The 28,000-nt window shown below is 44.7% G+C and overlaps 2 long non-coding RNA genes across 2 annotated transcripts in view; one reads left to right on the top strand and one right to left on the bottom strand.

The window, feature by feature from the left end:
* Positions 1-28,000, top strand: part of LOC141990977 (uncharacterized) — a 168,810-nt gene that overhangs the window by 58,134 nt on the left and 82,676 nt on the right. Inside the window, exons 3-4 of the long non-coding RNA XR_012640308.1 lie at positions 9,723-9,849; positions 26,010-26,077. This is a non-coding gene — a long non-coding RNA (uncharacterized LOC141990977). The remainder of the gene's footprint in view (positions 1-9,722; positions 9,850-26,009; positions 26,078-28,000) is intronic.
* On the bottom strand, positions 12-24,751 carry LOC141990978 (uncharacterized). The gene is made up of 3 exons (XR_012640309.1): positions 24,462-24,751; positions 859-979; positions 12-358 (listed from the first exon to the last, which is right to left on the bottom strand). It is a non-coding gene; the product is annotated as an uncharacterized LOC141990978 (long non-coding RNA).

Here is a 28,000-nt window from a genome sequence, read left to right as displayed (position 1 = left end):
TTTCTGCTGTGAGTGAAAATGGAAGCGTAGCTCATTTTGTGAAAATAGTGCACAGCTTTCCAACTATCTTGTGGTCTTTTCATCTGGAGGTAACCACCGGTCTCCTAGGCCCTCTCTGACGCTTTTTGCTTGTTGTCCTCCCTGGTTACGTTATGTCAAATTTCAGTGTCAATCCTCCATCCTTTCAATTCAATAGGAATTTTGCCATGGATTTCAACTCGGATAGCAGCCATAGTTCATGACTCGGTGGGGCAGGCAACTGTCCATTTCAGGTGTGGATGAAATGCTATGGTGCGGTGTCAATAATCCTTGATGGTCGTTCATTTTGTTCATGTTCCAGAAAATGTTTGGCTCCCCCCTAAAATTTCAAAAAGTGAAACCCTAAGATTTTGCCGTCTCTCTCTGTATCCAGAGTCCTTCTCGCTCACAGGACTACAAAACTTCCATCACGGCTACTACAGCATTTGCAGACCCTCATGGCACTGTTAAATGCTATGCTGGCCACTAAAATGTAGCAGAATAGTATAGGACCCAGAATAACACCTCCTGGGGACCAGAAAAACCGTGTCAGATTTCATGACTGAACTAGGGTAACCAGATGTCTCAATTTTATCAGGACAGTCCCGATTTTTGGGTCTTTTTCTTATATAGGCTCCTATTACCCTCCCCACCCCCATCCCGGTTTTTCACACTTGCTGTCTGGTCACCCTAGACTGAACTGAATGGGAGAGGCATGTCATTCACTATATTTCACTCTTAGATTCTACAGCAATTGGCACCATCTATATTAGTTGCCATGTGTTTGGGGAATTACAAAATACCCAAACTGGATCCAGGAGACTGATTAGGGAAAGATACCTTTGTAAATGGGTAGGGTTCTTCCTATCCTGTCATTCCCATCAAAGGTATAGGGATCTGCCAGTGTCCTCAGAAGTAGACTGGAACCTCAACTCCCAGGCAACAGCAGCAGGACATTGTTCTAGAAGGAATAAAAAGAACCACCTGAGAAAGTTAATTCAGGACAGGGCTGACTGAACCCAATATAAGGAGAAGCCTCAAGACCAGGAAGCAAAGCTGAGGTTCATATGAAGTCACCTCCGTCTTTCCTGGACATGGGAGGTCAGTAATCCCCAAACCTGCCAAATCAAGTAGTGGCTCAAACGGTCTTTAGAACATGCCAGTACCTGTTCTTTAAAACACAGTGCTTTAAATAGTAAAGGCCGGAGTAGGGTGGGTGGGAGCTGTGAATGTGTATCTGAGGGCAGAACTTGGCTTAGATGTCTTTTTTTCCCCCCACACCTTTTCATGGGCATAATGATGTAGCAAAGTGATTTCAGATCACAGGAGTCATGAAAGGAGATTTATGCATCAGCATGAGACCTACCATCAGCAATTCTTAAGTGTGTCAGTTTCATATAGGAACTTGATTTTCCTGCCAGGGAAGCTTTTTCTTTACCCCGAAAGAACCTAGGTTACCAAGTGACAGGTGCAGACTCCCTTTCCTTTGACTTCTCCACCCTACTCATTTTGTTCCCATCCCATAACTACAGTCTAGGTTCCATATATATGTGGGAGGCTGATCTCTGAGGTGTATTTATGAACAATGATCAGGGGGGTCCTGCATATTTTTGTGCAACCAAGAGAGACTTCCAGCTGTCCTTTGAAGCTTTTCACAAAGATCTCAGATCACCAGATGTCAGCTGGAGTGAGACTGATGCTGCTCCACAACTCCCTCCTCCTCCTGTCTTCACACTGCAAAGAGCCAAGTGGCTTGGGAGAAGGAGGAGGTGGAGGTGTAGGGAGAGAAGCAGGCTGTCCAGGCAAAGAGAGCAATAGCAGATGTCCTTCTTGACGTGTTTATTGGGCTGCTAGTTATAATGACAAGCAGGGTGGAGAGACAGGGACAGAGAGGGAGGAATGGGGAGACAGAAGGGGACAGAGGTAAGGAGTTGGTGGATGATGATAGAGAGGAGTCAGTAAGGGCCAGCGTAGCAGAAAAGGGAGAAACACACGGAGTGGAAGGGATAGAGAGAAGGGGAGAGACCTTTTAGAGGGAGGGAGATGAAGTGGATGAAAGGTAGAAAGCGTAAAAGAAAAGGAGAGGGGGGAGAGAGAAGAAATGAGATGGAACGAAGTAGGGACTGGGTGTGGAGAGGTGGCAGAGAAGGCAAGTGTGACTGTCATCCCAAGCTGTCGCTCCTGCTGTGCTGCTACCTGCTCCAGACAGGACACCTTTCCTCACCTTCTCTTCCAAACAAAGCCTGGTTAAAAAGGCTGCGCAAAATTACCAGCTTCTTCACACCATCTGCTCAAAAGGCCAAAGAATTAGGCAGAGGATTCTGGGGCACCCAGAAGTAAATCTCAGGGTAAAAGCATCTGGCCTGACAGGTTTGCTTGTCAACCATCATCAGAATCTGCTTCCCTCAGATGAGAAGCTCCATCTTTTTATGGTTGCTTTTATTGTTCTAAATCTGAGAAGGCAATAGCCATTGGAATCCCACTTACATACAGACACGGAACGTGGTCCTTTCTCTTCTCATCACCCTGACACCCCCTCCGAAGAACTGAGGAGAAATAGGGGGAAACCTCTGCCTTGGTGACTGTTGTGTGGCTGAGGGTATAATCACCTGTCAAGGACTGGGGATGTGCTGTGCCTTCAAGGGCTGACTAAGTATGTGACTGCTCATAGAATATCTCTCAGGGGTAGCTGATGCTTTTCAGCATAACTCACCTTGGGCTCCTACAGGGTGACTGAGACCTCATACAATGTGGCATTGACAAAGTTTCCCCTTGTAAAGGAGCTACAGTTTGTGATTTGAGCTGGGCCAAAACTGGATCCCCCAATCTGAACATCCCCAAACTTTTAGGGAGTTTGAAACATAGAACTACACTGTGACCCAGATTTCAGGATCAGGGCTTTTCTCAATAATACCCTGAACTGGAATCCACTTCCCCAATGCTCATGTACTTTGAGAGAGTTTGAAACCTGGCTCTGAACCTGGATCAGATTTAGATAGCTAAGCCCTTCGATACCATGGTGATAGGCACACTGTATATAAAAGCATGGGTGAATCGGCATTCCCTGCCAATGACCATCAAAGAATAGCAAAAAATTCCTCTTTCTAGACCTAACATCCTTCCTATTTGCTCTCCTGCTGTGATTTAGGAGGAGGTAGGTGTCCCATCACAGTAACAATAAGGGCCAAATTCAGAGATGGTATGAGTCAGACCCACTTACACTGAGTTAAACTATTACAACTACTCACCCCCATTCAGTCCATATGTGAGGGAGTCTAAGTAGGTGTGACTTAGGCCAAGGAGTTGGGGAAGAGTCAACACAGCTTTTGTGAAGGGAAATCATGCCTCACCAATCTATTAGAATTCTCTGAGGGTGTCAACAAGCATGCGGACAAAGGTGATCCAGTTGAGAGAGTGCACTTGAACTTTCAGAAAGTCTTTGACCAGGTCCCACACCTAAGTATTTTAAGCAAACTAAGCAGTCATGGGATAAGAGGGAAGGTCTTCTCATGGATCAGTAACTGGTTAAAAGACAAGAAACAAAGGGTAGGAATAAATGGTCTGCTTTCACAAAGCAAAGAGGCAAATACTGGGGTTAACCCCCAAGGATCTGGATGTTGTGAAGGCCAAAACTATAACAAGGTCCAAAAAATAATTAGATAGGTTCATGGAGGATAGGTCCATCAATAACTATTAGCCAAGATGGTCAGTGATGCAACTCCGTGCTCTCGGTGGCCCTAGCCTCTGACTACCAGAAGCTGAGAGTGGATGAAAGGGGATGAATCACTCGATGACTACCTGTTCTGTTCATTCCCTCTGAAGGACCTGGCATTGGCCACTGTTAGAAGACAGGATACTGGGCTAGAGGGATAGATAATAAGACAGAAAATATCACAATGCCACTTTATAAATCCATGATATGCCCACACCTTGAATACTGTATGAAGTTCTGGTTATCCCATCTCCAAAAAGGTATATTAGAATTGGAGAAGTTACAGAGAAAGGCAACAAAAATGATTGGGGGTATGGAACAGCTTCCATACGAGGAGATATTTTAAAGACTGGGACTGTTCAGTTTAGAAAAGAGATGACTAAGAGGGGATATGATAGAGGTCTATAAAATAATGAATCATGGAAAAAGTGAATAGGGAAGTGTTATTTACCCCGTCGCATAATCTAAGAACCAGGGGTCAATGAAATTAATAGGTAGCAGGTTTAAAACTAACATAAGGAAGTACTTCTTCACATAATGTGCATGGTCAAACTTTGGAACTCATTTCCAGGGATTTGCACTGGACGACAGGGGATGGATCATTCAATAATTGCTCTGTTCTGTTCGTTCCCTCTGAAGCATCTGGCACAAGCCACCATTAGGAGGTAGGATACTGGGCTAGATTTACCATTGGTCTGACCCAGTATGGCTGTTCTTATGTTCTTATGAGCAAGTGGAAGAAAGGCTCAAATTAAAGTAGAGTGGGGGTACTTTAATTCACATCTTCTTCGAGCTCCTTTTTGTGTAAGTCACAGCTACTTAGGGCCCAATCCAAAGCCCATTGAAGTGAATGGATGGGTGGGTGTAAGTAGTTTTAAAATATTCTAACCGAGATGAAGGGAGTCTGAATTAGTGGATATCATCTCTGAATACGGCCCAAAGTTCTGGCTCCTTGAAGAATAAGGTTGCCATCCCAAGGGAAAGGAGCAATAAGCTTCATGTAGGGAAAAATTACTAAGGGGTGATAAATTCTGAGTTGGTGAGGAAGGAAAGGCAGCAAAAGGCCAGCTTTACACGTAGGCAAGTGACAGTCTTCATCCTTTTCTCTTGACAAATCTGCCAAATTTTACCATCTGTCCCTACCACTGGAGACTGATGCATGAAACCCACAAGACCAGGGCTTCGACAACCAGCTTTGTTTGAGTTTATCCACCTCCTTTCCAAATGTTTCAAGCCTGCCCTGCATTAGTTAATGTAGCAAAATATTCCACAGTCCCCGGCCTTCCTGTTTGAAGCCCTACAGTAATGTGAAACATCTGTGAAAAGGGAGGAAAAGCAGAGTTGCCTACAAGGCAAATGAAACGGGGGCAGCAGTTCACTACTCGAAGCAATCTGGCAGGCTAGTCCAGTTGGGATTTCAGTAACTGATTCTTCAGGAGAGCAGGAAGGACACAGCCAGAGAAGGGTTTCAGGGACCTGCTTGTAAAAGAAGAGAGATGAGTAAAAACACAGCAGAAGCAATAAAGCAAAAGAAGTGATGAGGCGGAAAATGGACAAAGCAAAGCCAGGGATCTCCAGTTTAGGCTCGGGCCATGAAGGGCAGTATTGCTACTGAGATTCACCTTCTAAAAAGCAGGGGGAGGGAGAAATCGTGGTACTAAAGGCAAGCTAACTCTAGGCCACTTTTATAGGCCCACACTGTGCCACCTTTAGTCACACTGAGTACTACCTTACTCCACAAGTATTCCCGCTGAAACAATTGGGAGTGACTGCAGTGTAAGACACTACTCCACATGAGTAAGGATGACAGAATCTGGCCCCTAGTGTTTCATTTTTGTGTACTCCCTCTTATTTGCAATGCTGTCTTAGACACATGAAAATAAGCTAGTTCCCTGCCACTCTTGTCCTTTTCTGTCAGGTAGATTTCTTTCCCCACTTCCTCAGCTGGAGCTGAACTTAAAAAAGAGATGCTTCTCATCTCATTGGGCTAGATTCTGCCTCTGCATGGGCTATGCAGACTTAGGGGCCTGGTGTGCAGGGGTAAACAGGTGCTGTGACCCACTACGCCCCCCTCCCTAGAATCAGTGGGCAGGAAGTGGCTGAGCAGGAAGTGGCTGGGCAGGGTGGGAGAGCAGAAAGAACCTGAGCCAGAATGGAGTGGGTAATACTGTGTTATGGGAATGGACCAACAGCATATTCCTTCCATCCCTGGAGCATAAGGGAAGCAGAGAAGAAATCATGCCACTCTGTGCATGATTCCCTGGCTCGAGTGCTCCTGGTACCAGCACATCAATGCACTGCCCAATATGCAGGACTTGACAAAGCATCCAATTAAAAACTTTTTAAAAAGTCAATATTTGACCCTTCTGAGCGAAGCTCCAACAAACTGGTATGTGCACCGAGTGAAAGTCAAAAATAGCTAAATGTAACACATTCTGCATTCCAGCTTCCAATGGGTTATGTAAACAAGAGCAAGAGAAATGCGTGTGGTTTTTTTAATTACACAGAACACCTTGAAAGTGTCCTTTCACCATGAATATTTTCTTTTACTTCTTTAATTGTGCATTCAGCATCATCAATCAAGCCAGCAGAAATCTATGTGGGAACAGTACTTGGTAATTAATTACGGTTTTACAGTCAGAGCCAGCAGGCATAAGCACATAACAAAATAGCAGAAAACAATTGTAGCGGTCCTATAAAAATGATGGCTTTTTAAAAAATACTGCCTCAGCTACAGTGGAGTAAGATGTTGTTTTTAAGGAGCGAGAGTTAGGGCTGATCCTGGGATTTAGACTTGTGTAACTTCGTTGACTTCAGTGGAGTTACTCCTGATTTACAAACAGTGTGAGTTAGATCAAAATCAGACTACTGGAGGTGATAAGATATCTCCGTCTAGATTACAACAATTTTAAGGTGGAACAAATATTGGCTCTAAATCTAGGCAATACCCCTTTAAAATTTAAGTTCTATTATAAGACTTTTCAGACCACTCACCACCCCTAAACACAGTTCAGCGTTCAACTCTGTGTGAGAGCTCCTTATTTAGAAAAGCGAGCATTCCACCTCAAGAGAAGGAAATTCCTAGCAACATAAGGAATCTGATGACGGAAAATTCAAATAAATATTAACAATTTCAAAAGTGTGCGGAAAGGACTGAGAATTCAGTGAAAAGCACGTGGTGTGTTTCTGCATCCCTTGGGGCTTCCTGGATGCGGCTTGCCATATCTGGTTTGTCCCCAAACCACTTAGTTTCGTGGCACTCAGACCTTTGGAACACACGCAAAGGCTCTCAGTTGCTTTTTTTACTTAACATAAATTTAGTGCTGGTGCCAGATACCAGACTGAAAACAGCATTGGAGAGACTGATGTCTTCTGTTTACCCACAGAACTGGTAAAGCACGGGCAGCAGCAATGCACTCTTCTCCATGCTGCCCTGCCAGTGCACCTCAACCCTGATCTGGTGGCACTATCTCTAGGGATCAGAGGGGAGTTCAGTTTCTATGCACAGGGAAGAATTGAGCCTTCTATTTGAGATTGCTAATAAGGGTTCCAAGTAGTACGGGCTGTGATAGTGGTTTTTAGGGATACAGTCACATGTTCGCTACCAGGAACTGGACTGAGATTACCAACTAATTTCACATTAGGTCACCACGCAGCTGTCAGATCGTAACTATTTGTGGCCACTACAGACTAGGTCCCTCATCTTGCAAGTGACTGCATGCAGGCACACCCCTACTGAAGTCTAAGGGGCTCCACACAGGCGAATGTGCACCCACAGTTAATTGCAGGATTGGGATCCGAGGCTATATTTTAATCAGTGAGTTGGTGAAAGACATTCAAGAGAGAGACATAGCAGTATAACTCCATATATATACACACCCAAACACACTCTATATTAGAACCCTGACCTAGGGCACCAAAAAACCCTGGAGCCTTTTAGAACAATTTTTGTGTGTTATAAAATATAGTTTGTCAAGGATCAGAATAATACATTAATCAGAATGCAACAATACCTTTTCTTTTTCCTATGTAAACAGATTGCTTAAAACCTTAGGGCTATAAAAATAAATACAGCTATGAAATACAGTTGGGTCTTTTTGTGGCCATTAATTTTATTTTATTTTTCCTGGAATGTCAGAGCTGCTTGTGTCTTGCTGAAAGACACTCAGTAGAGCAGAAACTTCAAAAACTTTGGCTCTGATCAGCATCCCAGTTGTCCTAAATCTTGGGTTTGCTGCGCTCCCATAAAAACCACATGGCAATGGCACCCCTTGACAGGACTACAACCTGTCTGCATCTCTTGTCTGTAGCACTGCTGGGAGCAATTCCTGGGCAGAGCTCAAGGATTGGGTCCTGTAGGCTTTCTCACGTCTGAACAAGATCCTGCTGATTTTTTCACTTTGATGGGAAATTGTAACCACCTTCCCCACTTTATAGCAGCATGGTCAGACTGACCAGATGCTAAAGAGCGTGGTATATATTCAGCTCCTTACCAATAGCTTTTCACTCTTAGAGGGAAAGGACTCCTAGAACAGACCGCTTTTGATGGGATTTATGCAAGGAAGAAAACCCCTCGCTTGTCACTAGAGGCCAGCTTTTAACGGCATTTAGATGCCTAAAGATGCAGATAGGTACCTTAACAAAATTGAGCTGAAATCTAGATGTTACCGCAAAACGTTTCACTTTTGACAAATTGGCATTTTCCAGTGGAAAAACGTTCTGTCAGAAAATCTCCAAACTTGCCCCAATGAACAAAACTTCACTGAATGTAACAAGATTTTTATCTTCAAGCACAAAACACTCCAGGCACTAAAATACTAACCCATGATCATCCCCAAGTATTAGGTGTAACTGTTCATACGGGGTAAGAGATCCACCCGCAAGTTCCATTACTCAAGGTGTAAGATAATATACCTGTGCAAGTGATATAGCTCCCCCCTTTCTCTCTCTCTCATGCATGTATGCACACAAACACACATACACAGACTGCATTAAAGCAAATAGAATGACCTTGTTTTGCTCTGTTTGAAGACAGTTTAACAAAGAGCTTTAGTGAGAATTTGACCTGGTATTTTGGCAATGTGAATTTTTTTGCAGGTATTGAAAGGAGACTCCATTTGTTGCAAGTTGAGATTTGACAGTCCCCACTCAGTTTTAATGCTGGTTTAATGATCAGAAACAGGATCGTACTCTTTAACATTAAAATAATCTGGTTAATGCTTAAACAGAAAAACTCCTTCCCCTCTTCCCCCCACTCCTGATTGTTAAACCAGTATTCCACTGGAAGGAAACTGGTTTACGATCTCTGTCTTTGGGTCTCACCTACTTCTGATACCACAGATGATGTCACCTTTCACTTAAGATGGCCACTGCTGACAGGAGGCAGGGAATTATCAGTGTAATTGTAAAGCTTTCATTTTAAATATAACTCAGAGTTTCTACTACGTTACTGGCTAAAATATACCTTGTAAACTTGGGAGAATCTGCACCGGAGTTTTGTATAATCTCATAAACTCCTCACTGGTTTTCAGTGGCAGATTTGCACACATTTTTAAATGTAAACATATATAACACCCTTTCTTTTTAAATTAGTGTACTAGGAACCACAGATCTCCCAAATAAAACTAAAAACTCTGGGCCAGAGGAGTTACACCAGGGATGAATTTGGGTCCCTGATTGTTACTACCTAAAAATGTGTTTGATGGCAACAAAATAGCTCAAGATCAGCATTTGTTATATAAATATTTAGATAGAATTGCAAAATTTTCCCCATCTGGGTTGTGGAGGATCTCCCAATATATAACCCAAAGACCCACTTGCTTGTGATAGTCTGGATGATACCAAAAGGGCCCAGTGACAGGGTTTTGAGAAGCTTGCAAGAGGACAGCTGATGGTTCTCATTACAGATTGCACACACTGCCGCCCGTAGTGGATTGTGTAAGCTAGCGTGTGTGTGTCACTGCATTATTTATATCCCTTTATTATGCTTTAGACTCCCATGGTGCCGTTGTGGAGAAACAGGTGCAGAGCCGACTGCGAAACAGTGACCAAGAATGTTTCCCCGAGCCAAGAGCTGAGCAGGGTTGATCGGAGAGAGACACAGCCATCTGGAGTGACAGGTACTGATGGGACTGGAACAGGCAAACGTTTCACAGAATGGCAGGGACAAGATGACTTGCTGGTGGATTTGGGCAGTCGGGGGTGGGGGTAGAAGCAGCAGAAATTTTGAAGTAAGTACATAACCTAAGCACTTTCGATAGATGGATATATTACACCCATGCATGCATGGGGTGGCCCAACTTTTTATAATATTGGACAAATGTAGGACGAATGTAGCTTCTAACTCAATATGGGGTGTCTAATTCTGGATAAAATCCTGGGCAGGATAAGCGGACACATACTCCCGTGTTCCTCCTATCCCTGTGTGACTGTGCATACATAGCAACACATGGAATCGACCCTACCTGTGCAGTTTCCCCACTGAGGTCGTGATGTATTAGAAGAACAAACTATCTGATCTGGATTTGTTCATTTTACTTAACAATCATATTTACAATACCCAAGAAAAACAAACTGTACCCTGTTAAAGGACAGATCCACTTTGGTCCCTGATCCTGGTCCCTTGTTCTATGGGGCAGCCAGGGAAGAGAAGGGAAAACTTTGCATCACTCAGCAGCAACAACAAGCTGCTTAAAGAACAAAGCAGTCAGGTCCAAAGGGTTGACCTGGGGTGAGAGTAGATTATTTAAATGAGGTGAAAATGGTGAAACGCTTTGTGAAGTTCCATAGTGACTCAGAATGACTGATTCAGGGGTGTTGATAACAGATCCTGAGGGGGATTCGTGGCCATACTTCATAGATATGTGTCAGAGCCTCAAAGGAGAAAGGGCAGAGGAGGGGGAAATTGTGAGAGAATATCAGAAATCCCTTTCAAGTGCAAAGGATCCCACATAGGGTGGCAGGGGGGAATTAGATCAGGGAATTAGGGTGGGATTTTCCAAAACGCTCAGTATTGGCCTATCTCTGCTCCCTTTGAAATCAGCAGCAGTTTCATCATTCTTTTCAGTGAGACCAACACTGCGCACATTTGAGAATCCCCTCCCCTCCCTTAAAGCCCTCTCTCATGCCAGTAAGGACTCTTCTTTGTCCAAATATCGGCATTTCATGGAAGTGCTTTTGAATATATAATCAAGTGCCTACCCAGGGCACCGCCTACCTGACATACCTAGTTGAGTTCTTTAACTACAGGTCAAACAGAATTGATCAGAAACCTTGGGGACACTTAAAAGTAGCCTTGCAGAATTCTATTTGCCTGCACACCTTGTATGAGTTTTCAGTGAGAGTTTTTTCTGTAGGAGAGGGCTGGTGTGGAGGCGAGTACTGGTAAGTAAAATACCGTTATTATTTCCATCCTCAATCATCATGATAAAAGGCTGGTCAGTAGCTTTGTGCTTGAGCCTGTGAATTTCTATAACAGTTTTGCAAAGCTTCCTTAAAGTGGTCCTTTAAGAAAAGGGGACAGCTCCTGGAGATGATCCTTCTTGCAGGCTCCACTGTATCACGGCCAAAGTTTAAGGTGGCCTGGGTTGCACAGGGTCACAGGCTGTCATGGCCAAACCAAACAGAATGCTCTGCCTAGGGTGCATTATGAATACATGTGAAGAAGTTGATTCCTAAAATATTATTCCAAGTGAATAAAAACCCCTCACTGAGTAATGACACACCTGGCAGTTCTTGGATTGCGACCTTCTTAACATCTCCCCACTACGTTTTCTTACATATCCTTCTTTAGAGGGCAAGAAAGAGTAGTCCCTACAGTGCACAGGACTACACTGCATCATGATGACATCATCAAAAGGTGGAAAATGCCAGGCAGGAAGGAGTTTGTTATATCACCACTAATATGTAAAGAGTCCTGGAAAACCAGAAGCAGGAGATCTACTCATGCTGTTTGCACAGTGGAGCCAATAACCATCTGAACACTGAGTGACAGCTTCTGCAAAGTGAAAACAATCCTGCAAAACAGTGGGGACAGAGAACCCTGTTGGGCTACTTTGGCAAATAAATCATTGTTACCACTCATCTGCCACTTAATGGAACAGGGTCTTAAGTAAAGCTAACTTCCTGATCCAGCTCTGAGTGGGGACAGGGTCTCTAAACTGGTTCAGGGTTACAAGCTGTTATGGTATTTAACAAGCCTAGAGAAAGAGTTTCAGTTTACAAACTGTTTTCAGATTTTGCCTCCTGCTCTGTTCCCCAGCTTTCGTCCTCGGGCATCATTTGCTGAGATGCATAGGTCAATTGTATAAAGCTGGAGAGGCTGGCTATAGATAGGGAGAAGGGTCTACTCAAAACAGAGATCTGTTTCTGTTTCACTCAAAGTCACTTGAACACTCCCCACTTTCCCTGAATGAAGGCCACTTGGATCCAGCTGGTTTGTGACTTATGGGAGGGAAGTTTCAGCTAGGAACTCTCCTTTTATAAACTAAAGTGAGGCTTTCTCGAGAGACTGGAGGCCCTCATGTCTTGGAGAAGTGTTGCCTTGGAGGGGACATTTCACGATCCCACCACCATGCAGTGTGTCATCCTGAAGATTGCCACATTGTTGTGATCAGCTGGTATTCAGCCAGCCATGCTGCTGTTAGCTATTTCATTCACAGTCTAATTTCAAGCTGATGTAAGAGGTGGAGGAGAGGCAATGGAGGAGTATTTTATAACCCCAGTAATTGCTACGGCACAGTGACAGCATTCCCAGAATATAGTGCTGCCTCAGGAAGTGACACTTGCAGTAGAGGTGTCAGAATGAGTCCTGCAGATGACATACCTGTGTTATTTACAGTACCCAGGTGATGTTATTCCCAGACATAGTCAGCCAAATTCATGGCTAGTTTAACTCAACAGAAGTCAGTTAACCAGGAATGAATTTGACTTACCATTTCCTCAGGCAAGGTCTTGAGGTATGACAGGGAGAAACTGTTAGCTAATGAAATGTTCAGAAAAGGTGTCAGAATAAAACAACCTTTCCATGGTGGAATGATTTCCAAACAGTTTTTGGTGTATTTCTTTTCCAAATACATATAACTGCAGATTTCTAACAAGGTGGGAGACTCTAAGGCCCTGTATAGAAATGGAAGGCTCTTCTGTGAGTCACCATACATTCATGCATTAAAATCCTGCATTAAGAGTCTGAGTAAATTACTGCTGAGTCATACTGTCAGGTGGACCTAATTAGCTCCATCAGGCTATACAAGTGGTGGGCCTAGTTCTTTGGGTGGGGTGTTTTTATTTACTAGAAAGTCCAGCTTCTGAAAGGAAGAGGGAAGCCTGAACACTGGGTCAGAAGCTAAGTATTCTGCTGAGGAAGTTGTAGGATTGTAGCCCTTTCATTCAGTTATTGGTGAGTGAGCTGGAAACCATTATTAAAAGTAAATGTATAAACTTTAAAGTGATAACTGAATATGGGCAAATGCCCCACAAAGAAGTTGGCATTCTCCACCTTCCCAAAGACTGTCTGAACTCTTTGCTGGAGTTCTTGTGAGAAATAGTCTGGAGGTTTTGTGAAATTCTTGGCTAATGGGTAATTCTTTGCTGTGAATAGTCAGGGTATTTCTGCTTACAGCTTTTCCATCTCCAGAACTTTCCCAGGTACAAGTCAAATCCACCCCAGTTCTAGGAACTAAAAGGGCATTTTGGCCATGTCAATGGTTTTCCATCCAGACTCCTGTAATGATTCCAGAGCTGAGTAATAATGCTTCAGGATGGATCTCTGGTACCAGTCATAACTGGAGGTTACTGGCAGGACTCAGGAGCAGCGAGTCCCCTTATTCCTGGCAGATTCTAGCACTTTCATTAGTTGATAGCTCTCTTTTTAAGGTTATGTATTACAGTCACTTGTACTCCTTTTCTGTTTCCTCTGAGTTACAAACTATGGAGAGTGGCTCAGAGGCATCCCTAGAAATTTTTCATTTGGTGCACACAACTGAAACACTCTCACTTTAGCTTAGCAGGGTGTCTACACATACAAATTTTTGTCTTACACTAAGCAAACTTCCCTTGTGTCCACTCCCCAGAACCCCCCACTTCCCTTTTCCCACCAGCTCATCTGTGTGTGGGCACTTACCGCGGCTCCCTGTACTTCTAACAGGACTTGAGGCTGCCACTGAGCAAGTCCTGCAGGCAGAGCAGAGGGACACAGGCTTCTGGAAGCAGGAAAAGGCTGCAGGGAAGCCCCGGTGCAGAAGCCGATCCCAAAATGTGCCGCCCCACTGCCCATTCAGATTTGGCCCTGTGGCCCTCCATCATGACGGAGGGGTTGGCAGGGCCAAAACTGAATGAGTAGCATTGCATCCTGTCAGGTTTGCATGGCCCTCCGTGATGAAGCACAGGAGTCACGGTGCTGCTCAGGGGGTGCCCCACAGCCCCTTCACGGGGCCAAACCCGAGCATCACTGCAACCCCTGTGTGCCATGTAGCAATGACACTCACTCAATTCTGGCTGCACTGACCTGCTGTGATGGAGGAGCTGCTGAAACAAACCTGAATGGCAGTGGGGTGGCCAGAGCTGCTGCTCCTGACTGTTGCCACTAGGCTGGCTTCTGCACCAGTACCTGAACCAAATCAGCCAGAGCTCAGATTGTGCCCTCCCACAAATTGGATCCTAACCATGTGTCTAGGCAGCCTATGCCTTAATCCAGCCCTGCCAATGGTATACACCGTGCATAACATGGAGCGACTCAAGCCAAGTCTGAAAAAGAAGAATGTATTTAACTCTATTTGAGACTGAACTCGATCAGGAATCTGGAGTGTTGCTCAGGCAATACCAAGTATTGCAAAATAATGAGGTTTCTTTGTTTCTGAGATTTATTTTTGCACAGAATTTTTTTGCACATGGAATTTAGTGTTCACATGTAGATCTCAGTGTGAGCTGAAGAAATGGCTTTGTTTGTTGGAGCTTCGCTCAGAAGGGTCAAATATTGACTTTTTAAAAAGTTTTTAATTGGATGCTTTGTCAAGTCCTGCATATTGGGCAGTGCATTGATGTGCTGGTACCAGGAGCACTCGAGTCAGGGAATCATGCACAGAGTGGCATGATTTCTTCTCTGCTTCCCTTATGCTCCAGGGATGGAAGGAATATGCTGTTGGTCCATTCCCATAACACAGTATTACCCACTCCATTCTGGCTCAGGTTCTTTCTGCTCTCCCACCCTGCCCAGCCACTTCCTGCTCAGCCACTTCCTGCCCACTGATTCTAGGGAGGGGGGCGTAGTGGGTCACAGCACCTGTTTACCCCTGCACACCAGGCCCCTAAGTCTGCATAGCCCTTCTAACTTTTTATTTAATGGTAATTCTTAGTATATCAACTGCACTACAGAAACCATCCTATGGTTATCATGGCTCCACATCAAAAGTGTATGAAGCTTAGTGCAGTGGCTGTCAACTTTTCCAGACTACTGTATCCCCTTCAGGAGTCTGATTTGTCTTGAATACCCCTACATTTCACCTCACTTAAAAACTACTTGCTTACAAAATCAGACATAAAAATACAAAAGGGTCACAGCACACTATTCCTGAAAAATGGCGTACTTTCTCATTTTTACCATATAATTATAAAACAAATCAATTGGAATATAAATAGTGTACTTAAATTTCTGTGTATTGTATATAGAGCAGTATAAACAAGTAATTGTCTGTATGAAATTTAGTTTGTACTGACTTTGCTAGTGCTTTTTATTTAGCCTGTTGTAAAACTAGACAAATATCTAGGTGAGTTGATGTACCCCCTGCAAGACGCGTACCCCTGGTTGAGAACCACTGGCTTAGTGGATAAAGTGTCTCTGTTGTGTTGCAAAAGTAACGAATACTTTACTGCTTTTATTAAAATTCCCACTAACTTTTCTTTTTCAATGGAATTATAGATTAATTATCCAGGCCATTTTTCTAAAATAAATTAGCCCTGATCCAAACATTACATCTGTTTAATAAAAAAAACACATTAGGAAAAATAAGTGTTCCCCTTACACCCCAAATAATAACATGGGGCCTGATTTACAGATGCATGACTATAGCTGTAGATGGGTATAACGCCACAGAATTATACCAGCATAAAAACAAGAGCCACTGACTGGGGAGAGAGGCAATCAAGTTAGGTATAACTGTGACTTGTTAAATGGGGACCCCTTGTGTGGCTAACCCCTTGCCAACGTGGTTATCTTGCTTAGATATTGCACTTCAAAGAAGCTGTGTTGTTTGGGTTTATTTTTAAAACATAGCTTTTTCTCTTCCATGCTAAATGTGCTGATTGGACGTTTCTATATTCTACTTAATCAAGAACAGAATAAAGGCAGGTAACACTGTGGCAACTGGTATTCAAAAGCAGAACCAAAGGTGACCAGCAATTCAGAAGGGATATAAACTGATACTTCATGTAAAGGCAATGAACCTCAAACACAGTCTTTTATTGAAAGAGTTCCTTCTTTTTCTTCCCTTTCTTCCTCAGCAGTCATGTAACAGAAGCAATTAACATTTGGCAGTGTCCCCTGGAGTGGAACACCTCATAAATCTCCCACTACGAAAGCTGAGACAACACGAGTCTCTTACTCCATGCTGCTCCACGGGAAAGAAAGTGGGCATTGTTCAGCATCCAGGCTCAGGTATACAATGTCCCATCTGGAGCATCTGTACTGAAACCTAAAATTGTGTGTTTTGGGAGAGGCCAGGGTGATGGAGGTGGGAGAGACGGTGATAAAAAGAAAAGGAAGAAAGGTTTCCTCTCTGCCAGATTTTGGAGAGGAACGCTTCCAGTTCTAAATTTCCTGCCCTGAAGAATAACGATACACTTAATAAAGTATGAAATTGAAATAACTAGGTTTAGGCCACCTCATCTGTTTTTCCTGACTGCACTCTTCTCTCCTGCCCTCAGTTGTATCCTGTGCAGTTTGTCATGTCTTTGGAGAGATGATCATCAAGTGACGGCATCAGGAAGTCACTGAGTCAGATTTCATAGCTAGGTCTCTTTAGGACAATTGTTTATCCTAACTTAAGAATGGTAACCAAATCTTATGCTTCAGGGAGTAGGTTGGTTCCTTGATGAGACTTGTCTGTCAGACAAAAAACATCTTTCCTACAAAGAGAGAGTGGCTGACATACACACACGAGCAGGCACCTGGATTCAGGAGCAGTATCTTGTCCTCAAGGGAAAGGCTTTCTGGTTTGGTATCTCTGATTGTAAAACTCATCTAACTCCTTTCTTGAATAAAGATGCATTAAGGACTACAGGTGTGTGGATGCACTAAAGTAAGGTGCAACAACAGGGGAAGCAGAATGAGTGCCTACAGATGAGGGGAGATTGTGACATTGTCAGGACATAAAAAGAAAAGGAGGACTTGTGGCACCTTAGAGACTAACAAATTTATTTGAGCATAAGCTTTCGTGAGCTGAAGTGAGCTGTAGCTCATGAAAGCTTATGCTCAAATAAATTTGTTAGTCTCTAAGGTGCCACAAGTCCTCCTTTTCTTTTTGCAGATACAGACTAACACAGCTGCTACTCTGAAACCTGTCAGGACATAGACTGCCTTTTACTCTAGGTTTGTGCAGTGCCAAGTACAATGGGGCCCTGATCTTGGTTGGGGCCTCTAGTTGCCATGGGAGTATAGATAATCAAGAGGAAAATTCATCCTGTAACTCCATTGAGCTCAATAAGTAGAGCTGTCCCTAGAGCAGTGGATGTGTTGTTCCTTGACTTTAGCAAAGCTTTTGACACTGTCTCCCACAGTATTCTTGCCAGCAAGTTAAAGAAGTATGGGCCGGATGAATGGACTATAAGGTGGATAGAAAGCTGGCTAGATTGTTGGGCTCAACGGGTAGTGATCAATGGCTCTATGTCTAGTTGGCAGCCGGTATCAAGTGGAGTGCCCCAAGGGTCGGTCCTTGCACCGGTTTTGTTCAATATCTTCATAAATGATCTGGAGGATGGTGTGGATTGCACCCTCAGCAAGTTTGCAGATGACACTAAACTGGGAGGAGAGGTAGATATGCTGGAGAGTAGAGATAGGATACAGAGGGACCTAGACAAATTGGAGGATTGGGCCAAAAGAAATCTGATGAGGTTCAACAAGGACAAGTGCAGAGTCCTGCACTTAGGACGGAAGAATCCCATGCACCGCTACGGACTAGGGACCGAATGGCTTGGCAGCAGTTCTGCAGAAAAGGACCTAGGGGTTACAGTGGACGAGAAGCTGGATATGAGTCAACAGTGTGCCCTTGTTGTCAAGAAGGCCAATGGCATTTTGGGATGTATAAGTAGGGGCATTGCCAGCAGATTGAGGGACGTGATCGTTCCCCTCTATTCGACACTGGTGAGGCCTCATCTGGAGTACAGTGTCCAGTTTTGGGCCCCACACTACAAGAAGGATGTGGAAAAATTGGAAAGCGTCCAGCGGAGGGCAACAAAAATGATTAGGGGACTGGAACACATGACTTATGAGGAGAGGCTGAGGGAACTGGGGATGTTTAGTCTACGGAAGAGAAGAATGAGGGGGGATTTGATGGCTGCTTTCAACTACCTGAAAGGGGGTTCCAAGGAGGATGGCTCTAGACTGTTCTCAGTGGTAGCAGATGACAGAACGAGGAGTAATGGTCTCAAGTTGCAGTAGGGGAGATTTATGTTGGATATTAGGAAAATCTTTTTCACTAGGAGGGTGGTGAAACACTGGAATGCGTTACCTAGGGAGGTGGTGGAATCTCCTTCCTCAGAAGTTTTTAAGGTCAGGCTTGACAAAGCCCTGGCTGGGATGATTTAATTGGAGATCGGTCCTGCTTTGAGCAGGGGGTTGGACTAGATGACCTCCTGAGGTCCCTTCCAACCCTGATATTCTATGATTCTATGATTGATTCTTTGGGAGGAGAAAAAAACAATTGTGGAGACTTACACAGCAAGGCCAACTTGTGTTTCATGAGTAAAAGTGCTACATGGAAACAATGTTTTGGTAACTCCTGTCCGTGTTCTATTCAGCTTCTTATTCAAGATATCAACAGTACAGACCCTGAGTTTCCTGGGCATCATGGATATACGGTTTGTAGCACCCCTCTGTCACAGTAGCATTTCATTTCTGGCATCCCCATAGAATGAGGTGGAAAGTCACCTTTCTGGCTATTACATTTCTGACAGCTAAATACATGTCCGAAGCACAGTCCCTACTGCCTCTTCCCTTTTCCAGGGGAGGAATGTTTACTCCTGGCCTTGACTCCCAGCTTCTGAGGTGGGCCTTGTGCTGCTTTCTCATTGTTTATCTGCAAGACAATACTGTCTTTCCTAGCACTTCTCTTGTTTGCCTGACTTGACTCTTCATGTTAGAAAGGATCGGAGAGTGGGGGCTTGGGTGATCATTTTCCACATGAATGAGTTCTGATATCACTGAGTACCTGAGCCATGACCCTGTGCTTGACTTCTCTACAGCTCCATTATCTCAGTGTATGCAACAGTAGGCAGTGACAATGGAGCTTCTTCTACTGAGATGCTGATGCAGAATACGAGTGCCCCTGCTCCTCCCCCTTGAGTTCAGTAGTGAAATCCCATTCTGGGTCTCATTGCTCTCATAAGCAAAAGGGAAAGGCCCAAGGCACAGCAGGTCACTTTAGTGCAGTCAGTGTACAGAGCAAGTTCCATATATAGCTGTGTGAACTAGACACTGCATAAATTTCAGAATATATTTCAATTTTGGATTCCTAAAATCATAGTGGGTTCCTCTCCTACCACAGTCCCTCTGTCTTCTCCCCCAAATTCCCCCACCCCCCCTCCTCAGTGCACAAAAGGCAAGGGTTAGCTGGTGGAGTTCTGTCTCCTCTTTTCCCTTTACCATCTCCAGTGGTCCAGAGCAAAGTCACAGGGAGGAGCCTTTGTATCTAAATCTGATTCGAGCAGCCGCCATGTTCAGGGCTGTGAGCAAGTAGGAGTGCAAAGAGAAGGAGGGTACTGAACAGGAGGTACAGTAACAGTTCATGAGACGCTCTCTTTATCCATCCTCTCTTTCTATTTACATGGCCTTCATGAGAGTGGTATCTGAGCACCTCCTGGTATTTGTGGATTTATGCTCCCCCCTAATACTGTAAGAAGTATTATCCCCATTTTACAGATGGGGAACTCAGGAATAGAGAGACTGTGACTCGTACAAGGTCACTCAGGAAATCTGTGGCAGAATAGGGAGTTGAACTCAGATGACCTGGTTCAAAGTCTAGTGACTTAACCACAAGAGCATCTTTTCCCCAGTCTTTCCCTTTCTTTCTCTGTCTTCTCTTTTTGTCTCTTTCTGTCTTTCTCCTAACCCTGTCTGTGTCATTCATTCATCCTCCTTTTTCTGTCCTGCTGTGTGACCACCGGCCTGTCTCTGGTTGTCTTTCTATTTGGCCTCTCTCTGTAACATATATGTCTTGCTCATTACATGAGAGCTCAGCTTCTCAAGTGCAGAGACTGTACAATAGCTACTGCCACCCCCTAGCAACCATAACTGTGACTTCCAGGCCACCGCATGATGAGGAACAAAGGCAGAGGGTAGGCAAGAGGAGCAAAATACACTCAGTGGGTGGCAGAGTCTGGAGGTTGCTGGTTGACTGAATGTGTCAAGTAATGAACAATCTTATGCACAGATAGAGACCCTGACAGCAGACTGTACTGACATGCTTCATAAGTGACAGCCATAAAACACAAAAGACTTGACCACTGTCTTGCATAGTTTTCAAAAGAGTAGGCCTTACAACAGCACACATGTTGCAGTATGCATCCAAGTGAACAGTGCATGAAGCCAACATGGTAATAGTGTGCATCAGAGAATTCACTTCCTGGCAACCATATGGTTGGAGATATTGCCCATTATCCATGTGTTCCCCCATCACTTCCTCATCTCTGGAGTGCATACCTCTCTAGCCACAATCCATCACACTATAATAAAGGGCTCTTATTTGGTATGGTTTACTGCCAGTTCTACTAAGGTCCAGCAGGATCTTTCCCTAGCATGTTTGTTGCTGCCGCTTTGGGGAGGAAACAGAAGAGTATTCCTGAGAGCTCTGTGTTGTCCTTGCACAGTCTCCCAAAATATGTCTGAGTGGGGGAGAATGCAGAGCAGCATTTCCTCCTCTGACAATTACTCTTCCCTCGGCTGTGTCCACTGAGCAGTGCACAAGGCGTGCGTACAGCTGCTGTGTTAGGCCATGCCCTCACACATGGGCAGAGTAACTGCGAACCCCACAGATGGGATGGTCAGGGCCACTGACTTATTGGCAGATACTAAGTCTCATTCTCCATAGCTGGCCTGGAATTAAAGAAGTTGAAGACAAATGAAGACAGCGCAGGCCTCACATGACCCCTGAAAGTTTCCAAAATGCAGGCAGAATTAACAAGAAGAGCTTGGCAAATAATTCCTAGTGAATTACTTACTTAACATTTTTTCTATTTACGGACAAGTTGCACAATTCTCAAATGTATTTGTTAATATTTGCAAATTTCTTTAGTAACTAATTCTCAGCCCGTAGAGTATTTGTAAAGAGTTCATTGTGAATAGTCACCATTTGCACTCTGGCAGCTGGATATAGCAGTCATATGGTATCGATGCTGTTCCCTGATTCGATGACTTTTGTAACACATCATTAGCTAAGCAAATTTCAAATTGCACATTCACTATTCCAATCGTGGACATTCACTGCTCAGTTCAAAGTCAAATTTGACCACTACTCAGGCTGACCGCTTGCTTACTGTGCATATTCATTCTAGCAAATCTCCCTCTGTACAGGTCTGGGAGAATGTGAGCGCACAGAGCCACAACACAATCAAAGTCAATTCCTTGAAATGCTCGAGCGAATGCTCCCAGTACCATTATTGCATTATTCACCCAGTCTTACAGCAGTCCTTTCCGGAGTGTATTTGGGACAGGTGCACGGTGCCATGTTTATTAGCAAATAGAAGAGGGGTATGGCTTCCTCTTTCTGCCTGGTCACTGCTTTTCCCTTCAGGTGTTGGTTTATTGAGTGGTAGTTGATGGGGAGATTAATTTTTCCCCCTTTGCTGAGCCTAGCACTCAAGTCCCTGATCTCACAGACAGACTCCAAACATTCAATTGAGTACACTAGAAAAATGTAGTGCAGAAAGTAATTACTTCCAATGAGTCCTTTATCCACTGTAAGAGGATTGTAAGTATGCCACACTCACCGTGCATTTGTTAGTGTCTGGCAGGCAGCACTGTACTGCTGAAAAAAATTATGTCATTTTTGGCACCAGCCATTTGGGAGCCCAGCTTTGGAGAGAATGAACCAGTTTTTATCCTGTTTTAATACTAGTTTGACAATCAAGAGAAGGACTGTAAAGATTACGCACAGAACATTAACAATCTGTTAAACAGCAGTGGTTATTCTGATGTGCAAACCAGTATTAAGCTTCAGCTGGTAGCTGTTAATATCACTTTTCAGCAGCATGAGAGGAGGAGAGGCTCTGCAATGCCAATTTTTAATTTATCTTTGCATCTAAAATTCGGAGTTCCTATGTTGGGTGTTAGGGGGAGATTCTTTGCATTCTGGGAAATCTCAGAACATGGCTCTCTGCAGAATGGAGAGCAAATAGCTTCATTTCAAGAACTTTTGTAACTGGGAAACTGGGTCTTAACATCTCAGCTGCTGCCCATGCTAGAAAGCAGGGCATGGTGCTGGTGCCACCCACAGGAAATATCCTCTCTTGGGAAAGAGATATGGCCTATAGCATCTCTGTCACTGTCAAGTTAGAGAGTAGGGAGTGGTTCTGGTGCCACCTACAGGAAGTGTCCCCTTAATGGAAGAACAGGGACTTGCCATTTCTGTCACCATCCAAATGAGAGAGCAATGCACTCTGCTGGTGTCCCCTTGAGAAAATACCCCCTGTCTGGGAGAACTGGGCCTTAGCACCTCCACAGCAGGTGTGTACTGTCGGTTAGGGGACAAAGGAGAACTGTGTTAGCAGCCTATTTCTACCCGTTTCTGTTAGTGTTTGAAATTTGAAAAGTTAACTGGATCCACATGAAGTTTCCACTGCTCCGCCCATATTCCCCCATCTGACTCTGCTGTGCCCACATGGCATGCCTGACAACCCCTCCCCACACCAACCTGGTGGAAGAAACCCCTGCTTGGTGCCATGCATTTCTCTCATAGCTACTGCTGTTAGGCTGTAAGTTCCTCTGGAAAGTCCCCCTGCAACGCTAACTATTTATCTTCTCTCTACTACCCTGCACTTCCTGGCTGAAAGAGTCGCTGTCACATGAGTGTGGTAGATCACCAAATGACTCTCTGAAACCAATTACTTTCTGGTTTTCTGCCTGAGACACGTTGGAAAGCATGTACATCTGCCTCTTGCCTCCTCTATGGGTTTAGGTGAGGATGAGCGCTAAGTGAAGTCCTCTACAGGGTCCAACATTTATCTGTACTGAATCCCAAACCAAACTTGAACCCAGCTCAGAATCAATCCCTGAGCCAACACTCAAATCAAAATGGCATGTTGGGTAGCACTGAACCTGAGCTGTCTTGTGTTTGTCTTTGGTGATCCTTCTCCTATCCTAACCTGGATGTCTCCTCATGCCCAGACTCAACCCCCAACCTTCTATGGGATCGGTTCTTTTGAAATGCAAAATCTGTCCTTCACAAAAAGAAGCCCCTGGCTTTGCTCTCCAATCCTTTAGTTAACCCTTACTCCATCCCTACCTTCTCATCAAAGCTGTACCTTTCTAACTAGAATATCCTTTTCTTCAGTGGATGGATTTGGGCAAAGTTTATAATTGACAGCACAGGTTTGTGTATTTATATAACATCTGGTTTGACAAGGGGAGACCTCCGTCCTACATGTCACTGCCACAGGAAAAATGCTTCCTTTCCCTCAATGTGGATCCCCAGGGAAACCAAAGGTCAGGGGGCTGGATGGAGATTTATGAGCTTCTCCCACTAAAAGACTTCTGCAGCTGGTTCTCTTGTATGAGATTTTTTTTCCAGGTGAAGGGATAAAAGAGGGGAAGGGGGGACGGAGGAGGTTGATACCGTAGGTCACATTTTTCTTCTTACTGCAACTATGTCAAACCCAAGAATCGGCAGGGTGGTCTCATGCCCAGGTTGTTCCTCACATGCCCTTGGCAGATTTCATGGAAGCTCCATCATAGCAGTATGCTTTGAGCTGGGGGAAACCCCTCTAAGTGGGAGGCTAGCTCAGTCTATACTCTAAACTCAAGCCTGACCCACTCTGGGACTGCAAGCTTTGCACTGGACCTCCTGGCTGTATGTTACCACGCTGGGGTCACCACACTCACTTCATGGCTTTCCTCTGCACAGGGACTGTCTTTATATTTGTGCCTTGTACAGCTCTGAGCACGTTGTCAGTGCTTAGCAAATAGTAACTGCGATCAACAATGCTGCTAAATAAATTCTTTCACCTTATCACTCACCTGGCCCCACTGCACACTAATTCAATGCTATGTTATTCTCAAGCCCTAACCTACCTCCTACTCCCTGCCCAGATATGCGCACACATGCACTATGGGCCAGATCCTTAAACGGGGGCTATGACAATTTACCTGAGGTGAGGGTCTGGACCAGGATCTGCTGTGTTCCTGAATATTAGATCCCATGAAAACAATTTCTCAAAAACAACACATTGGAGAATTCTTACTGTTTGCAAATACCAAGGCTTGCCTGTGTGTGTCTCTCATTCAGCTCCCCCATGCACCAGGGCCTACCTTTGTGTCTGCTTGTTTTTCTCCATGGACGATCTGGGCCCTTCCTGCATCTCCTCTCTCGTGCTGTGTCCTCCATGATCTGGCATTTAAAATATTGCAAATGCATTAAAAGTAAATTGGATCCATGTGTTTGTAAAGATGCAAACTGGTGATTCTATCATTGCCAGAGATTTCCCCACATAAACAGAGCTATCTTCACTGATATTGGTGCATTCCAGTGTACAGCATCCAAAAGTCAGCCACTAAGCTTCTGGTGATTAGAACTGACAGCTCCAGACAGTGCTGGGAATAGCAGCTTTAAAAATATTCAAAGATCTAGCGAGAAAAGCATCACAAGTACTGTCCAGTGAGCCACCCCTCACAGTCCAAATCCTCACCCACTCTGCATTTGGGTAAATGTAATTACTGGGCTGCTGTCTTCTCAGTATTCACAGACCCCCGCCGCCCCCAATCCTGAGGTTATTTTTCACTATATAAAAAATAAAACAGGAGTCTCACGGATTTCCGAGCAAATGGAATGAAGCTACCCTGCCCTTGGCATCCCCAGCTGATAGCCCCGCATGTGACATGAACCCAAATCAGTCATATCATAAAACTGATGGCTGGAGTATGAAGAGGCACAGAAAATGAAATTGTTTGAAAATTTAGGAAGGCAAAGAGAAGAGGAAACTGCAACCTAAACCAAAATTCCCTAATCATTTGACAATGTATTCTGGCAGCTCTTTTACCCGTGCGTTAAAATTAATTGTGTGGTATTTGTGGCAGCTGGTCACCAATTTCCATTCATAAATATTCCCATTCCCTTACGTCTGGAGTGGGGACTCTACTCACTTGCAATTTAGTTTCCTTACCATGCAGTAGTATATTTCCCCATCGTGGGTGCACAGCTAACAAAAACCCTATTAGGCATCTCACTGAATATATTTAAAGTATTTCCCCAAGTGGCCTGTGCTATTTGAAGCTCCTGACACAGTACAACATGCTTTAAATTATTTGTTTAGCTTCAGACAGGTTCTAAGACCCAGCAGAGCAGGAGACATGATTAATTAGTGAATATTTGTAAAGCGCTTTGAAGATGGAAAGGGCTCCATTAGTGCTAATTGCTAACAGTAATAACATGAATAATTAATCCTAATTAACAAGGGAGACTCTGTTTTATTTCTGGAAGCAAGGGATGAACAAAGAGACAAGGAGGTGACACCTGCATTGTGTGCAAGTCACCTGATGGCCTGGGTTTGGTGCGTTAGGGTAGAGCGCCCCGTACGTACTCACCATATCATCTGACAGGAAGAGGAAATGCCAAACATTTTCCAGCCACTTGTACCTGAGCCAAGTCTAAATGCCAACCCTAAAAATACAGCATGGAAGCTGAGGCATGTTAACAACCCTCCTCTGTACAGCTCTCCCACCCCCCACCCCCCTCAACACACACACACACACCCTGCCATCACCACCAGTTTATTTTTGAATGAGGACACATTGCCTGAGAGTAACTTGAAGCTGCTGAGGAAGCCTGAGCCCTTTTCTTTTATGTCTTCTTTTATTCAGGTTGTCTAGCTCCATGGGCTGGAGTCTTGCTGTGTGGAAGGATCAGTGTCACCTGTTCAAAGGCAGAGGTAAAATATCGACCCTTGAAGCGAGAAGGGGCCGGGGGGAAAGGGGAGAGAAGTCAGATGTCTTCCACTGGAAAAAAAACTAGATACCGGGGCTGGGGAAGTTAATGAGACATTTACATGATGTAGTACTATTCTGCAGTGATGGCACTAGATGCTGCAGCCGCATTACTGTGAGACATAGTGTTTGGTAGAACACCGTACACCATTACTGTAAAATGTTTACACAGGAATAAAGGTTTCAGAGTAACAGCCGTGTTAGTCTGTATTCGCAAAAAGAAAAGGAGTACTTGTGGCACCTTAGAGACTAACCAATTTATTTGAGCATAAGCTCACGAAAGCTTATGCTCAAATAAATTGGTTAGTCTCTAAGGTGCCACAAGTACTCCTTTTCTTTTTACAGGAATAAAGGGATGTTCTGACCCGGGAGGGTAACTGAAAGAATAGCTGCCTCTCAGCCCTGAAACCCAGGCTCAGCCAGTAGAGATAACGAGGCAATGATCTCTCTGAACCAACCTTACCCTTTCCAGACCAAAAAAACGCAAACCTGTCTCAAAACTACTAACAAACAATCCTTCTCTACAGCCGTCCTTCTTTTCCCAAGGCAAATTGCCTTTTATTCTTACAAAAAGGTACGCTTCCACCACCAGAGGGCACCCTACACCTCCAAACATGGGCAGCAGGCCCGAGCAGATGGGTTTCCTGGGAGAAGCTGGAGGTGGGTTTCTGGCATTCTCAGGTGGATGTGCTGCCAAATGGCCTAGTGAAGCGAGATTGCGATCATTTGGTCAAAACCTCCCTCCTTCCCCTGGAGATGGGAATAATCTGAAGTGATGCAGCCCCAGCCAGTCCACTTGCTCTTAACTCTCTTGACAGACTGTTTCTAATGACTCCTGCAGCGTTTTTAACTCCATTAATGCTGCTGCTCCAGGTCGCCCAGCAGATGTTCTCTGGTGCTGCTTACACAGCAGGGAGGGCAGGCAGCTGCAGTGCAGTCATCAATGTACAGCCTGGCACATCCATAGGCTGAGAGCCCTTGGCACAGCTCAATAATGATAATGCCATATAAAATGAAGGTAGCTCCAGCACACACAGAGGATTCATCCAAACTAGATCAACCCGGGGGCGCAGGGAGCCAGAAGGGCCAGGGGAATCAAATGGATTCTTTCTTTTCACTATATTTGTGAAGAACTTGGACTTAGTGGCCCTTTCCTTTTCAATGTATTGCTAAAGAGTGGCCTCTCCATTCCCTCCTTTTGGACAGAAGAGAAGCTGAAATCAGGCCTTGTGGCAGCCAGCGGCAGTGCTCACCTCCCACCCCTCTGTGTCAAGAAGTGAGGAGGGTTTTGCTCTCTTAGGCTCCCTGCTCCCCGCCCCAACAGTAGCAGGTGGATTTCGGAGCAGCTGGCACTGGCACCAGCAGCAGCGGGATTCCTGAGGAAGGGGGACTCGCTCTCTCTTTCAGGCTTCCGACCCTCCTCAGCTGTGACACTCTCCCTGGGGCAGCTCATGTAACTACCTCAGGGGCAGCAGTCTCTTCCTTTAAAATCTCTCTAATCCTGTCCTTTCCTCCTACCCACAACCTCTCCCCTTGCCCCGGCCCTACCCACCTTGTCCCCCTCATTTCCCTCACACACTCATTGTCTTTTATCATTGGCTTTGAACTTCTAGTCTTTCCATTCAGCCAAGCGAGGGCTCCTGTTCAAAATTAATGTATTTCCTCAACCATTATTGCCCCCACCCATTCCCTTGGGAAAGGAGGGGCAGCCATTACTTTTCAAGAGGACCTTGCCCACTAACCTTGCCATACCACATGAATGGGCTTGACTCCAGGGTATTGCATTATGCTACCATAGGGTTGCCAACCCTCCCAGTTTGGCCGGGAGTCTCCTGGAATCGGACTCGATCTCCTGGAGGCTACTAAAG

Source organism: Natator depressus, chromosome 7 (genome assembly GCF_965152275.1).
Source record: "Natator depressus isolate rNatDep1 chromosome 7, rNatDep2.hap1, whole genome shotgun sequence".
NCBI lineage: Eukaryota > Metazoa > Chordata > Testudines > Cheloniidae > Natator > Natator depressus.
The sequence above is the reverse complement of the archived record's forward strand: the minus strand, read 5'-3'. Positions and strand labels throughout refer to the sequence as shown.